The 17198-nt window shown below is 40.0% G+C and overlaps 1 protein-coding gene across 15 annotated transcripts in view; it reads left to right on the top strand.

The window, feature by feature from the left end:
- Positions 1 to 17198, top strand: part of SIPA1L1 (signal induced proliferation associated 1 like 1) — a 446735-nt gene that overhangs the window by 249945 nt on the left and 179592 nt on the right. For all 15 annotated transcript variants that reach the window (XM_057318467.1, XM_044391372.3, XM_048219779.2 and 12 more), the window contains one exon: positions 9563 to 9624. The gene's annotated coding sequence lies outside the window, so the exon portion shown is untranslated. The remainder of the gene's footprint in view (positions 1 to 9562; positions 9625 to 17198) is intronic.

Here is a 17198-nt window from a genome sequence, read left to right as displayed (position 1 = left end):
CTACTGCTAGTGTGGGTCCCAGCACTTCGTTTTGTCTCTTACCCAGTGTAATTGCTTTTTACATAAGGAAAGATTGTTACCTCCGCTTAAAATAGAAATCTCTTCTATGGGCTCTGGAATTGCTCTTTTTAAAATAATGCTGTTAGAAAGCAAATAAAAAGCATTAGAGGTGAATCAGGTAGAACTGTCACTTGATGTCTCTATGTGACTTACGATTCGTTTTAAGGATTTTGTACATATTCCTACCCATATAAAATATAGACCATAAGAGTCTAAGTTCTGAACACTATTTATGACATTTAAGATCAAGAAAAATACATTATATCTTTGATGCCAAGTTTAAAATGCATAGCTTGGGATTTTTCCACATTGTTGAAGTGTGTGAACCTTATGGTGCAAAGTGACTTTGGCTTTGACTGTGGTTCCTTAGGGAGCACCTCCCTTGAACCTCCGGCCAGGTCAGCTGAGCAAATGGTGGGTGACACCAGTGTTGATCACTATTAGAGGTTTAATGCTACAGCTCTGAGCAGTTGTGTTGGTACACATGTTTTGTTTTTAATCTCATAGTATTGACTTGAGAAGTTATTAATTTTTGAAGAAAGTTATACTGTCGTAATACATATTTTTAAAGGAATCAGTAGTCCAATTGGTACGAGCCTAAGAGAAGCAATCTCCTCTGTCCTGGTAGCCGACGGACAGAATTAATAGGGTTTTTTTTTGTCTTTTCTTTAAATATATATATTTTTTCTTTTGAAAAACTACAGTGTGGATGATGCATTCTCAAGTGTTTTAATTGTGCTTTGGGCAATAAGTATCTTCTTCTTTAAGTAACAAACGAGAGCTACAGTTTTTTGTTTTGTTTAATCTAATGTTTGCCATGGGCTCAATATTGTGTGCAAAGCTGTAGAGAATTATATTATTATCTCTTGGAGGACTTAATGGTCTATGTCTTGGAAACATCCACAATACCGAGCGTAAAACCGTAGGAGGCTTCTAATGACTATTAAGTGGTATTGACCCAGCCTTTAGTGAATTTGTAATCTAATTTGTTAAAATTTTGTATGTAACTAACTCTTTGTTGTACAAGTATTTAGGGAGATTGTCCCCTTGAATTTTTCCACATTCATGCATTTAGCATCAGGTTCACTGATTTTGCTGCAAACAAAACCACATTTTATTTTCCTGTTCTGTTGGAATTCGGGTTGTTTGCACTTTTCTGTGGTTAGGAACAATTGTATTTGTCTCTGGGTGACAGTTCTCCTGGTGACCATAAACTCAGGAGTGGAATTATTGGCCACTAAGATATACCCATGCTTGACTGTGTTCCATGGTGATTGTACCAATGTACAACTCCCACCTCAGAGTCTGAACATTTGCACTTCTCCACATCTGTGGAACGCCACATCTGGGCCATTGTCTCACTTGTTAAATTTACTCAAGTCAATGGGTGTGTAAATGTGCTTTTTATTTGTGTTTCCAAACTAATTACTAAAGAAGCTATCGTTTTATGTATGTAAGGACCTTTTATATTTTCTTCTTTAACTTTTGTCCATTTTTCTCTTGGATTATCTTTCTTAGAAAGTCATAAAAGATCTATTCTAGATACTTATTGTTTTGTTGGTTATATGTTTTATAATTTGTGGTTTAGCCTTTTTTTTATGGTGACTTTTAATGAACAGAAGTTTTTTTATTTTAATGTAGAATGAATTTCTTTTTCTTTATGGTTTTTCTTTTTTATGTTGCTAACCTATTCTGAAACTGTAAAATACTATTTTATTGTCTACTAAAAGTTTTATAATCCTGCCTTTTATATGCAAGTCTTTAGTTAAATTAGAATTGATTTTTCTATAGAGAGTGGAATAGAGATTCAATTTGATCCCTCCCCCCACATGAATAATACACCTGTGCAAGTACCATTATTAAATAATGCAACCTTCCTGTATTAATCTACAATTCCTGCTATGTTGGAATTGATAGTTGGTAGGGCAGGTGCCTCCCTACCATCTTCTTCTTATGGAGTATCTTGATTCTTCTTGAGCCTTTGACTTTTCATGTAAACTTTATATGTAACCACCTTGTCTTGTGCCTTGAGAAGTCCTGTGGCTATAGATACTAGTGTGTGTGCGTGTGTGTATGTGTAAGCACATAGACATGTGTACTCCCCACCTCTGTCACTGTGAGAGTGTCTCAGAGTAGTCCCCACTGGCAATGAACCCATCTAGCACTTGGGATTTTGATTTTTAAATACCACTTTCTAATAAAAGGAACCAGGACTCCTTGGCTCGTTTCAGGGAAAGAAAGTACAAAATGAGACTGAAACGTCTATTTTCAGAAAGTTAAGGAAATGCTCAGAGAATGGTAGGGTCATTTGAAAATGACCTAGAAGCCATCTTGAAGGGGTTTCCACTGGCCAGATCTGGGACAGGTTGGGTTACAAAATAAATAGTGGTAGTAATGAATTTTAAGAAAGAATAACAGTGCAGGCATACCTCGTTTCATTGTGCTTTATTTTATTGCAATTCACAGATAATGTGTTTTTTATAAATTGAAGGTTTGTGGCAACCCTGTTTGAGTAAGTCTTTTGGCTCCATTTTTCCAACTGCATTGGCTCACTTCATGTCTCTCTGTCACATTTTGGAAATTCTCACAATATTTCAAGCTTTTTCATTATTATTATATTTGTTATGGTGATCTGTGGTCAGTGATAATTGTAACTGTTGTAATTGTTTTGGGCCTCATAAATCATGCCCATATAAGAGGGTAAATTTAACTGATAAATGTTGTGTGTGTTCTGACTGCTCCACTGACCAGCCTGTACCCATCGCTTTCCTTCTCCTTAGGCCTCCCTATTCCTTGAGACTTTGACATTAGACTAATTAATAACCTAGCACTGGCCTCTAAGTGTTAAGGAAGAGTGGCATGTCTCTCACTTTAAATAAAAAGCTAGAAATGATTATGTTTAGTGAGGAGGGCATGTGGAAAGCTGAGATAGGCCAAAAGCTAGGCCTCTTGTGCCAAAAAGCTAAGTTGTGACTGCAAAGGAAAAGTTCTTGAAGGGCATTAAAAGTGCTACTCCAGTAGACACATGAATGATAAGTAAATGAAACAGCCTTATTGCTGATACGGAGAAACTTCTAGTGGTCGGGGTAGAAGATCAAACCAGCCACAACTTTCCCTTAAGCCAAAGCCTAATCTGAACAAGGCCCTAACGCTCTTCAATTTTATAAAGCCTGAGACAGGTGAGGAAGCTGCGGAATAAAAGCCTGAAGCTGGCAGAGGCTGGGTCATGAGGTTTAAGGAAAGAAGCCATCTCTATAACATCAAAGCGCAGGGTGAAGCCCCAAGTGCTGATGGAGAAGCTGCAGCACGTTATGCAGAAGATCCAGCTAAGATCATTCCTGAAGATGCACTGAACAAGAGGTTTTCAGTGTAAACAGCCCTCTATTGGAAGAAGATGCCATCTGGGAGTTCCGTAGCAAGGGAGGAGGATTCAGCGCCTGGCTTCAAAGCTTCAGAGGCCAGGCTGACTCCCCTGTTAGGGGGCTAACACAGCTGGTGACTTTCAGTGGAAGCCAGTGCTCACTGACCATTCTAAAAAATCCTAGGACCCTTCAGAATGATGCTAAATTTACTTTGCCCATGTTCTCTAAATGGAACAACAAAGCCTAGGTGACAGCACATCTGTTTACAACATGGTTTGCAGAGTATTTTAAGCCCACTGTTGAAAACTGCTCAGAGAAAAAAATTTCCTTTCAGAATATGACTGCTTGTTGGCAGTGCCCCTGGTCACCCAAGAGCTCTGATGGAGACGGACAACAAGGTTAATGGTTTCATGCCTGCTAACACAACATCCATGTGCAGCCCACAGATCAAGGAGTCATTTCAACTTTCAAGTCTTACTATTTAAGAAATGTATTTCATAAGGGCTATTGCTGCCACAGATAGTGATTCTCCGATGGATCTGGGCAAAGGAAATTGAAAACCTTCCAAAAAGGATTCACCATTCTTGATGCCATTAAGAACATTCGTGATTCATGGGAAGAGGTCAAAATACCAACATTAATTAACAGGAGTTTTGAAGAAGTTGATTTTAACCCTCATGGAGGACTTTGAGGGGTTCAGGACTTCAGTGGAGGAAGTAACTGCAAATATGATGGAAACAGCAAGAGAATGGAATGAGAAGTGGAGCCTGAAGATGGGACTGAATTGCTGCGATCTTGTGATCAAACTTTAAACTGATGAGGAGAGGCTTATGGATGAGTGAAGAAAGTGGTTTCTTGAGATGAAATCTACTCCTTTAAGATTTTATTTATTTATTTGACAGAGAGACAGCCAGCGAGAGAGGGAACACAAGCAGGGGAGTGGGAGAGGAAGAAGCAGGCTCCCAGTGGAAAAGCCCGATGTGGGGCTTGATTCCAGAACTCCGGAGCCGAAGGCAGACGCTTAACGACTGAGCCACCCAGGCGCCCCTAGATGAAATCTACTCCTGGTGAAGATGCTGTGAAGATTGTTGAAATGACAGAAAACAAATTAGAATATTACGTGAACTTAGTTGATAAAGCAGTGCAGGATATGAGGTGATTGACTCCAGTTTTGAAAGAAGTTCTGCCGTGGGTGAAATGCTATCAAACAGCTTCACATGCCACTGAGAAATTGTTCGTGAAAGGAGTCGTCCATTGACGCAGCAGATTTCATTGTTGTCTTATTTTAAGAGATTGCCACAGCCACGCTGACCGCCAGCAGCCACCACCCTGATGAGTCAGCAGCCATCAGCATCCAGACGAGACCCTCTACCAGTGAAAAGATGACGACTCCCTGAAACTTCAGATGATAGTTAGCATTTTCAGCTGTAAATTATTTTTAAGTTAAGGTATGCTCATTTTTTAGACATAATGCTATCTCACACTGTACTCTATTGAGTACAGCATAGTGTAAACATAACTCTTACATGCATGGAGAAACCAAAAAATTTATTTGATTTGGTGTATTGTAATATTTGCTTTCTTGTGGTGGTCTGGAACTGAACCCACAGTTTCTCCAAGGTGTGCCTGTATCTGTCATCACCTGTTGAAATATATATATTTAAAAGCATGAATCTCTGATTTGAGTTCAACACCACAGAGTTCATTCTGGCCTTTCTTCTTTCTTTCTTTGTTTTGTCTCTAGCCTCAGTTATAGTCAAGACAGTGGTCTCCGAAGACGCTAGGTTAGCTTTTCCCCCTGCATTCCCTTAAGGGTGGTTAAGTTGTGCATTTTTCATGCAGTCCATTTGTCACTGATTGTGTTTCATTTTTAATTACCCCCAGATACTGGTTGATTCTAATTATTTGCTTTTCTTGATTTTGTGAAGCATTACCATGTTTATGAATGTCAAAACTAGGTAAGACGGTGTATTTGGAGACCCGTCACTCCCCTCTATTCCTTGTGTTCCATTTCCATCCCCCAGTTCCTACCCTCGTGGCTTTGTCATACCTGTACGACGAGATTCCAACTTAGTGTAAGTGATGGGTTCCTCTGCCATCTCAGGCTTGGCTTGTCCACCATGTTCTGGCTGCTGCAGATTCCTTGTTACTTCTCAGAGAGGACTGGCTCGTTCCTGCCTTTGCACACTCTCTCCCTCTGCCCAGAATGATGCTCTTCTCTCTCTCCTTACCTTGCTCATCTTTAGTCATTCAAAACCCACTTCAGCTCTTGCCTTCTATGTATGGGAAAACTTCCTTTCCTCACCCTTTCTCCCTACTCCTCCTCCATAATAATGCTCTCCTAATTTCTAGCTCCATAGCACTTGTGAATATTGTGTAACTGTTATGACATTTAACTTAAATTATTGATGCATAGGCTTGTCAGCCTCTTTATAACTGTGAGCTCCTTAAAGAAAGGAGCTTTACCTTTGTGTTTCCAGCATCTAGGTCAGTTTCTGGCACATATCAGTTATGCAGTAAATGCAGTACAGTGAATGGATTTCACCTTTTTTCATTTATGTTTTCTTTATTCCTTTGCTCTTTATTTCACTCATGATCTAAGCACCTGCAGAGAGAATGTGAATCCTTATGATGTGGCCATGATCTTGTTGTTCATGGTATCTTTGTATTCTCCGCCTCTCCCAATATATTTGGGCATAACCCTGGTAATTTAGCGGCGTCCTCTGATCCCTGGGATGTTACGTATCTAATTAAATTTTAGACATGGTATGGATGGTTAAGACGAAGACAAGGTGTAGAAACTGTTTGAAGTATGCAGACCTAGAAAGTCAAGACTTTTATCTGTCAGATTTGCTTCCTCAACTTGAAAAGCTGGAAAAAATTGTACTGGAAACGAATGTGTTCAACAGTGTTTTAAGAGCCCTAGTTATCTAGCTTTTAAAATGTCATTTTTTTTGCCAAAGGGCACATTCAGTGACCTTCCAAACTGTGTTTCTAAGCTGCTCATGTGACTTTTATTCCGCGTATAAATTATCCAGCAGATGATATAAAAACATGGGGCTTATTTCCACCAGTTTCTTCATCCACCATCTGGTACTCTCCTCCCTCCCTCCGGATTGCATTCCCTTCCTGCCACTCCTGTGTGTTCTGTCTAATCACCGCTCCTTAGCCACAGCCCCACCTGGAACTCCGAGCAAAGGTTGGGTTGCCGGGCAGACATCACACTAGGATGTGCCCGCTGCAGGATGGTGCGTTGTGGGGGCTCAGGGCTTGCTGCTGCTCAGAGTAGTTGATGTTCAGGGAGCCTGGGCTTTGAGAAAGCATCCACTTATACTCCTGGCCTGTATTCTTTATTTATTTAAAAAAAAAAACAACTTTTTACTTTTTTATATAAGTGTAACACATATAAAGATAAGTACCACCTCAGAGGTAACTATTATCCTAATTTACACAGGTTTACCTATTTTTGAACTTCACAAAATGGATCATCTAGTATATTCTCTCATGTGTCCGGCTTCTTTGTCTCAACATTATGTTTGCGAGATTCGTCTGTGTTGTTGTATTAGTTATGAGTCATTTATATTTATTACCATGTAGCAGGCAAATTACAGCATGTGGGCTAGCTGCTTGTTTTTGTAAATAAAGTTTTATTGGTACAAGCTACACCCATTCATTTACATAATGTCTATGTAAATGTACTCCAGATGCAAAGTTGAGTAGTTGCAACAGGGCTCCCTGACTATATGGTCCAAAAAACCAAAAATATTTCTGTTTGACCCTTGCAGAAAAAGCACACTGACCCTTGCTGTAAAAAAATATTTCATTATATGAATACTCAACAATTTATTTGTCACTGAGTTTTGGCTATTAACATAAATACTTGACAGTTACCGAGTGTGTCTTTGGGGCTATGCATGTGCACTCCTGGCTAGGGAGTGGGAATGGAATTGTTGGGCTACTTTGTGAGTTTATGTTCTGCTTCATTAGATTCTGTCTGCTCAACTGTTTTCTGGCTCACTCCCCCACCACCAGTGTAGAAAGCTGAATTGCTGCACATCCTAAAACTTGGTATTGTCAGACTTTCAGTTTTAGCCATCTTAGTCTGTCATTTTATCTCATTGTGGCTTTGTTTTGTAGTCAGTGGTAATGAATGAGGTTGCGTACCTTTGCAAATGCTTATTGACCATTTGGATATCTTGTTTAGGTGGCCTCTGTATTGTATTTCTATCTGAGTTTTTCATAGATTTTGAACAGTCCTTTGATGGATATATGTACTGCGCATATCTTCTTCCATCCTGAGACTTGTGCCATTATGCTTTTAATGGTGTTTTTATTTCTGTGAACCTGAAGATGATTAGAATACGCCACCCCAAAATATGCCACTTGCACAAGGATTATTTTGAGTGAAGGAAATTGAGAAATAGCAGATGCAGGAAGGGTTCTCTTTCCTTCCCCCTTCCTGCCTGAAAATGGGGGCATAAATTTCCATTTGTAAAGGTGCGTCCCACCTCTATACCAGGAAGAGAAGAACCATTCTTATCAGTAGAGGAACTTGGGTCCGCATAATCTTACTAAAGGGTCCTATCTACCATATAGTGCCTGGTCGTCTTTCCACAATTTATCATCCTTAGGAGCCCCAGTCCCCTTTTCCTGTCTAGTCACTTCTGCACAATTTATTGCCCTTTATTAAGATGGTATTTAAGCCCCTGGGTCGAACTGCTTCTTTGGGTTTTTACTTGTTTTCTGTGACATCCCCATTAAAAATATTAACATCTATAAAGAAACTTGTACCTTTTCTTCTGTTAATTTGTCCTTGTCAGTTTAATTAGCAGGCCCCTAGAAACTGAACATGAGAAGATAGAGAAAAAGTTCTTTTCTTCCCGACAAACTAATGAACATTGGCACACCTTATATACACTAAGGAAGGTGAAATTAGTCATGGTATTTGTAGATACTTGGATAGTACCTGCCCTTAGCCTTGTCAGGGCACACCATGCCCAGGAAATATTATAGCAGAGATCGATTTTTATGTTTTTAAGTCCTTTTTTTTTTTTTTTAAGATTTTATTTATTTATTTACTCAACAGAGATAGAGACAGCCAGCGAGAGAGGGAACACAAGCAGGGGGAGTGGGAGAGGAAGAAGCAGGCTCATAGCGGAAGAGCCTGATGTGGGGCTCGATCCCCAATGCCAGGATCACGCCCTGAGCTGAAGGCAGATGCTTAACCGCTGTGCCACCCAGGCGCCCCTTAAGTCCTTCTTAACTAAGAGTGTGATTTGCTCTATTGTTATTTGTCCTAAGGTCTGAATAGAGACAAAGTTCTTATCTTTCACTTTCGAATATTCGAAACCTTTCCAGGATCTTGGAGTCCCTGGTTCTGTGGGTGTCTTTCTCTAGTGTTCCATGGTATTCTGAATATTCAGAGTTTTAATAAACATGCAGTATCAAATATTTGAATCCAATATATGTATTTATTCTGAGACCTATTCCCTCGTAGCCCTGAGTTTAGAAATTTAGAAATTGAAGCTGTTTATCTAACTTTAATTTGCAGTGATTCGAAGAGGGTAGATGTGTTTTCTAGGGGATAGACAACGTGATTTTTGAGGTCCATTTAATAATTGTGTTTCTGTTTCAGTTTTGCAAAGTAGTCCAGGGCAATATTAGTTGGTTAAAATGTGTATTGTTTGTTTAACAATAGATGCAGATGATTTGAACTTGAAGATATTTAGAGATACTCTAATACTACAAATGTTTTCTCTCTCTCTTTTTTTAAAAGATTTTGTTTATTTGAGAGAGGAGGGGAGAGAGAGAGGGCAGGGAGAGGGGCAGAGGGACAGGCAAACTCCCTGCTGAGCCCAGAGCCCGATGCGAGGCTGGATCCTGATTCCAGGACCCTGAGATATATGACCTGAACCGAAGTCAGACACTCAACCCACTGAGCCCCCCAGGTGCCTCTGTTTTCTCTAACTTCTGATTTAAATGCAGCTGCCTACTTTCAAAAGGCTGGTTTGCCACTTTCAGAAAAAAGATAAAACTTTTTTTGTTTTTGCAACTATTTTCTTTTAAAGAAATTTCTTGTGCACTTAGCTATTTTTTTGTTTTTAAACTTTTTTACAAGTATTTTATATTTTTCTTTTCAGGTTATTCACTATTAATATGGATGCTGTTGTCTAAATTTCTGCAGCCATGGCCCAAGAATATGGTAAGTACTGTACTGCACTTCCTGTGACCCACCTACTTGAAAACGTGTTGACTTTGTGTCTTTAAGTTTCTCATGGGAGCAGTGGAAACCTAGAAACAAAGTTTTTAAAAATCTTTTCTCAAAGGGATCAATTCATTTGGTCATCTACTTTTTGAGTCTGTAGCTTTATATATAAATTCATCATGATACTGACTAATCTCATCTTCAGATAAACACAGTCCTGCTCAGGCTATGCCCAGTCACTACCAGCAGGGCGGACATTAGGGTGGGATCCCCGTTGTGCATCCCATCCATCTGGCACATAGGAGCTCCGGGGCAGGGCCCTGGTTGGGGGCAAGCCCCTCCCTGCTTTGTCCATGATCGACGCCTCACCAGTAAAGCATCAGCCAGTGTTGGACGTTACCGGGACAGAAGACTGGTTTCAGGAATGGTCGGGTTATCCTGTCCTAGCCAGTGAGAGCTTCTGGCAGAAGTGTTCTCATACCACAGATGGCTACAGGAAGAGCCTGCCTCGCTTTCTCTTCCTCTGGATGTTGTTCTGTTCTGGCATGAGATGGGCTGTGGCTGCGGCCTGAGCAAGAAGCGGCGCTGGGCAGAGGACAGAGAAGTGAGCCCTGAGGTCTCCAGAAGTCCAAGCTTTTGAGCCAGTGCATTTCCTTTTTGTTGAAGCCAGTTTACATTGGGAGCCAAAACATCCTAAGTGATTCACTTAATCTCCATTTTATTTTTAGTAATCCATTAGTTTCTCCCCGGGGAATGTGGGAGTAATTGCAAAGCAAGGCAAAATAATACCGTTCAGTTAAACTGGCAGGGTGCGCTCGTGCTGACTGGCACCGTCTTCACTCTGAACAGTTCACTGAGAGAGTGAGTTAGTGTTCAAAGACAGGAGCATAAAATCTATTGCTTTCACTCTCTCTCTTTTCCCTCCGGAAGGTTTTGCCTTTTAATCAACGCTCTTGGGCTGTGAACTCTGAAAAGGGTCTTGGCCTACCCGCCTGAAAACCAGCTCCTTGTCTCTGTGTATATATGGCGCATGGGCCTGTTCTTTGTGTTTTCTTAGGACAGTCTGTGCCCAGGCTGCTGAGGCCTTGTTTGCTTTTGTCCTTCAAAAATGAAAATGAATATTTCAAATATAAAAACAATGATATAAGGAATAATACAAATACCCATGTGTACTCTCCCTATAATACTCTAGAGAAATGGAACGTTAACCAGTTCTGTGGAACAGTAAACAATCCAGGGTCATGCCCCCTGAATGCAGTGCCGTTCTCTGCCTCCGAGGAACCACTATCCTCATCCTATACCTTATTGTTTCCACGCATTTGTCTGTGCTTCAATCACATTTGTGTAGTATGATTTTTTTGGTATGCTTTTTAACTTCAGGTAAGAGTAGATACTCTATGTATTTGTTCTTTAATATCACAGAGGAGTTGAGAATAAATTCAGGATCATGGAAAGAGGCCATAAATTTGCTCTGAGACACTAGACATCCCAGTGATCTATACTAAATGTGTTAGACTTTAAATTGTTGAGTTTAATCAACATGTGGACAGCTTTTTATCTTATTTCCTAAATCGGTGTCTGGTCTGCTAGTGAGTTCCCTTTCTTCACCTGCTTCTGCCCTCCCGTGCAGGCTTGGCTTGTGTGGGACCAACTGTGTCATCCTTGGGCTTTTCCCAGTGTGTCCTGTCGGCTGCTTTTTTATTTAAGTAGCTCGAGTCATCCTGTGCTCAGAATGCTGGCTTTGGCAGACTTAGGTAAGTCTGCATTTTCCTGCCATCACACCTACAAAATTTGCTTTTGTGCACTCTCAATCGTCAGTTTGTTCCTTGTACGGTGGCAGCCGTTCCAGAAGAGGCATCCACTCCTATGAACAGGTTGGGAAGCATGGTACTTTGAAACACAGGACCGCAGTCCCTGGTGCTGTGTCATTATTTCCTTTTGTACCCGAGCTTGAGTCTTTGAGATCATTTTGTATCGTTCTTGTTGGGAATAGATCTTAGGTTATTTAACTGCTGCAATCAAATAGCTCCTTCCGTTGCTCTTGGAGGGTTCATATTACCCTTTGTTCTTGTTTGGAACGTGGCCTCCACAGAACTAAATAGTCATTTCCATTCAGGGATCATTAATCCTTTCAACGTGGGGACATAATTACTGATAAAGTGTCAGAGAAAGATTTATGACAATCAGAAGAGAATTTCTTTCTCCTTTTTTTTTCCCCAGGATGTTATTTTTGTTTAAATGTTTGACGTGTGGGGAAAAAAAAGTAAGCTCAGAAGATATTTTCCCCTAAATTCATGAATATTGTATACACATTACAGGAAGGAAAACAATAACATCTTTTTTCGAAATCGAATTGGGGTTTTTGTGCTGTGTGCGTGCATTTTTCTGTTGTTCAAAGAACGGGTCCTCCTTTTAATTTTATTTAGATGTAGCTATCTTTAGCTTTTTTTCCCCCAGTGTGGACCCAGGATCTTAAATTAAAATGTTGCCAATGGGAGAAGATGATAGCCATCAGTGGAAACGTCCAATCAATGAGACCCTTGTGAATAGAGCTACTCTCCCATTGGAAGATGACCAGAATTCAAGATTGCATGCGCCATGTTGTACGTCAGGTCAAATATAAACACAAGAAATGCAAGATATTTACATTATAATCCTGTAGTATGTTTTATGTGCATTTTCTTATTTTAAAAATTGAGTGTTGCAGTTGCTTTTTAATGGAAGAAGACTATTGAAATTTTTCTTTGAGAAATCAGTACTGTGAACTGATGTTTTTGTTTTGTGTGTGTGTGGAATGGTATCTTCTTATTTATTTTTTTATATAAAGGGATTGGTAGGCTTGGCTTGATTTTGTACCTCAAAATGAAATGGTGCCTTTGTGGGGGATGGTCCATGGGGCTGAGAGAACTGCTAGACAAGTGACTCAGACCTATAATTAGGTCTTGCTTTCTGTACCCTTGTTGACTTGAAAGCACTGGCCATAGACCATTTAGTCTGGGAAAGCAATACATGAATCATCTAAATTGGCACAAATTATCTGGCATACTACTAAATGTTTTCTATTCTTTATTCTGATTGAGGGAGTGAGAAAGGGAGACTTGTTCTTTGAGTTTGAAAGTACTCTAGAGGATACATATACATTGCGGAAGTGGACGGAAAGCAGTTGAATAGTCGACATTTGTAAAACAGTTTTGATTGTGTGGGTTAGCTTTAGAATTTTCCTCCAGACTCTGTATCCTGACCTTTGGTGAACTGTTGGCCTGTCTGTCTTTCAGGAAGGGGAATCCAGGGGTCTCTTGCTGTCTGGAGCCTCAGCTTAACCTCCACACCACAACTGGGGTTGGGGGGAATCCTAGAAGTTTATATTGTGTTTATTTTGCTTCCTTCTAACTTGTCCCACTCATCAGTGTCTCTCATATTTAGGATAGAATTTTGTGATCCTTTTCTTCCCTTTCTCAAAATGAAGGGTCAACAGACTTGTTGAGACCTATTAGGTACTTGGCAATGAAGCCGGTGAAAGTTGTTTTCTATCTTCATTAAATAATAAGTGTACTTTGTTTCAACTTATTTTGTAGCAAAAACTTGAAAATTATCGTATTCATTCTAAACTGGCGGATATTTGTAAGTCATTTAGGTTAAAGATAAGAAGAAGACTTATTTAGAAAGTAAGCCTTTTAATTTTTTTTCCCTTTGGGTTTTCTCTGATGGTGCATTAGGGGTTTTGCCCAGCGCTTACTATCTTACTGTGTCTGCTCTAAAGAGAAAAGGACAAGCAGATTTATCTAATCTATAGCAAAAAGACCAGATTTTCAACTTGTAATGTGAGTTGACCTGTTGGTAATAATATATAATAAATATATAATAATATATAATAAATATATATATAATAAATCTTTATTTTCATTTTGGAATACATGTGAATGGGCATCACGTAGGAACACATCTTTTGACAGGAAGTAGAAGAAAGCCACCGCTCACCGTGTAATTTTGTATTTTGCAGGTGTAACTACTATTTTGTGTCTGTGGGTATCTTTGCACAAGCATGTGAGTTAGGTTGTTTCTGTTCATTTAGGGCATTGCTCCTTGTTGGACATTGCCACATTCATTTTGGAGTTGTTGAAAATCAGGTGTTTAAATTATAAAATTATTAGTAGCACTTATGCTGAATTAAGTTGGTAGATTTTAGAGTGAGTTTCTAAGAAACTGGTGAAGTATTTCATGAACACCCTTGACAAAATTCTGTATTATGTGGTTAGTTAAGCTTTGTTCCCTAAAAGAAATCACAAAGACCTTCATATTTGCAATTTAGGTTATGTGTATGAAGAACGCCTGTTTAGGAAGAACTGTGATCCTGTTTGTCACGAGGACTTGTTTAGTACCCAATTAACCTTTCACTTAATCTCTTTCCGCAGTTAGGAGCCAAGAGACCATGCCTCAGTACTAATACAAATCACCCAATCTTATTACCCTTAGTTTGCATATTGTGTAAATAATTGGGTCATTAGCCAATACATAAACAGAGGGGCATGAAAGGTGTATCTCTAGTGGGAATTTAACATCACTTATGGTTTCCAGGTAACTTTCTGTAAATTATTTCTTCCATGGCAGTCAATACCTCTTGTTTAATGGGTGCAATGATTTGTAAAACCTCAGTTAAGAATTTCAAAGTTCTTAATATGAAAATACCTAAAGGAGTTTTATGTTTGATTCTGTCCTATCCCCTCAGGAGCAGATGCCTTCTAACTTTGTGCAAATGAAATCCCAGTGTTCTGAGTGAAAGCTAATCCCTGATGAACACTTCCCATCTCATCTTTTTTTTTTTCAATTCTCAGACTAATTAAACAGAATTAGTCTAGTCTGAGGGTTATTTAGGTGCCCCTTCTGTAATCTGGAGAACTGTGCTAAACTGTGTGTGAAGATAGACCAGCTGTCTCTGTTTCTGTCTGGATATTTGACCCTATTCCTAAAATGTGATAATGTACCCCCTGCACTACGTAAAGGCTTTATTTAAAGATGGCGGTACCAGTTGATCTCCATGCTCTGCAAGTGTGTAGAGCTTACTGGTTGTAAAGATTTAGGCCAGGGCCCAGCAGTAAGTGCTGCTATAATTTGATCCTTTACTTGTATTTTGATGATCATTTGGAATAACATCCGTTCAGTTGTATTTATTCAAAACATGAAGAAAATCTCATTTAATGCCGTCTCCCAGCATATTTAAAAAATAACTTTAAAAAAAATAATACATGCTTATGAAAATGTAAAAACAAATAAACATAAAGATAGAAAGGAAAATGAGAACCATGTAGAATCGTACCATCTGGAAGTAGCTGTTATTAACATTGGCTAATAATGTGTTCTCACAGAACACAGAGCACACCATTGAAACAGGGATAAATCCCTCACCCTAGTTGTGAATAAAAGACTGACGGAAGGTAGTGGCACCCAGAAACGCTGAAATACCTCTATATGGTACGTAGTAAACCTAATATCATCTGAACTGCGGCCAGTGTTTTATTTACACAGGTTGTCGTCGCTTCATCGCGGGGTAAGGAGATAGCTGGACTGGGGCCCACACTGGTTACCTTTTGCTACCATCCATTTTTAGGGAGAGATTTTCCTGAGTAGGGCACATTTCTTGTTTTTCTTCTTTAAGTGAAGGAGTATTGTGAAATAAGCTGCTTTATAGAAAGAGTAGAAGAATAGGATGCTTTTAAAAGAAATACATTCTGCTCCCCTGATAGAAAGGTAGGAGAGAAGTCAAGCAACCGAAGGCTGTACGTGGGAATTCTCCAGGGATAACTGAATGTCAGAGTCTTTCCTGGGCTTGCTTTTTTTCAATATGGCGTATCTGTCCCCCGCTGCCTCCTCTCTGATGTGCCTCGTCTGTCTGCCCCCTTCCCTGTCCTGTACCAGCTTCACACAGCTGAGCAGCGTGACACTGCAAGCCTGAGGAGTTCTGCACTGACTGGGACCTCTGATTAGCCCACTCCAGGCTTCGGTTTACAATAACTTGGGTGATTGGTTTTCAAGTCATCACACCACAAAAACTCAAGCAACAGACGTCTCCCTGGATCTGAAAGTGTTTGTCCCTTGTGGTGTCGTGATAGTTTCTGAGCATTTGTTTTCTGGCCTCCTTCTCGGAGGCCCAGAATAGCTCGGTATGCCACAGCCCTCTCAGCTTCCAGTGGGCTGCTTTCAAGTGTCCTTAACTGAGGCATTCTCCGGGAGCAGTGATGCGCTCCAGCCCCTTGGCCAGCAGTGACCCCCCTGGTTTCTTGTCCTGAAGCCATTGTGGTGTAAACAGAACAAATGATGAGAGCTTTGTCCTTTGGCCTCTCTTCCAAGTGAAGAGTGTAAAAGTTGTTTTAGAGGAAGTCTGCATTTTGTGGTATCATTCAGTTTTGGCGCTGTGTCTGGTTAAATGTTAGCCTGGAATTCTTTGGGAGGCCCACCCCTGGAAGTGAGTGAGGATTTTTGAGAGAGTGTTAACGCGGAAGCTGGGAGGTTAGTGAGAATGTTCTTTGTTACACAGCAGCAGCTGGCAGGTTTCACTGTTGCCATTGCAGCATCTTGAAAGACCACAGGATTCTATTAGGCAAATATTGCCAGGTTTTGCGTTACTTGAGAAGTCTGTATTATTGGAAAACACTTAGACTTAGGTTCATTGATGTCACAATGTGTTTTTAGTTTTAAGCACCAAATTGAGATCTTTGTATTTCAGTGGCTGAAGAAAGCAAATTTTAATTTGTTTTTAAAAGTCATTAATAAATAATAATCCTATCTTTTCTACCTTTTTACCTGTGGGGCATTTAGATATTGCACGATGATGTTCAATAGTTCCGAATTATTGTCTTTTTTTTTTTTAAGATTTTTTTTTTTTTTTTAAATTTATTTGGCAGAGAGAGAGAGCACAAGCAGGGGGATTGGCCAGCAGAGGGAGAAGCAGGCTCCCCCGTGAGCAAGGAGCCTGATACAGGGCTCCATCCCAGGACTCTAGGATCATGATCTGAGCCAAAGGCAGACACTTAACTGACTGAGCCACCCAGGTGCCCTCGAACCATTGTCTTTTTATCCACAATGCTAGGATTGTGTGTCAGTTGATTTTCTTGGATAGCACACATTAGATTTATTTCAGGCAACTCTTCTCAGCCCCAGTGCTAACACCATAAATAAATAAAGAACCCTCCCCATTTGTTTATTTGCTACTTGTACTCTTAAGTTAAAAGACTATCTGTCAGTGGGTTCCTGATTTTATTGTTTACCACTCCACAGAAGGACAGCTTGATGAGTTTTTTGTTTTTAGATACGATTTCAGTGTAATCTCTTTTTGGAAAGGATTTGGATAAGTCATTTTCAGTGGGCCTCCCAATCTTCTTGTTCCTTAGAGCAAGCTACCTTTTTCCTTCTCCACCTCCACTTTCTCCTTTTCAGATGAGCTGGAGCGATGGAGATGGAGATGGGGTTGGGGGAGAGGTAGACGTGAATAGGTTTGACTTTTTCTAAGTGGAGGATGAGAATAAAATCGAGTTCAAGGAAAGAATGAAGTGGTAGACTTGATCTGGGAAAAAAAT

This window comes from Ursus arctos, unplaced genomic scaffold, assembly GCF_023065955.2.
Source record: "Ursus arctos isolate Adak ecotype North America unplaced genomic scaffold, UrsArc2.0 scaffold_25, whole genome shotgun sequence".
Lineage (NCBI taxonomy): Eukaryota > Metazoa > Chordata > Mammalia > Carnivora > Ursidae > Ursus > Ursus arctos.
This window is presented reverse-complemented; position numbering and strand designations above follow the sequence as displayed.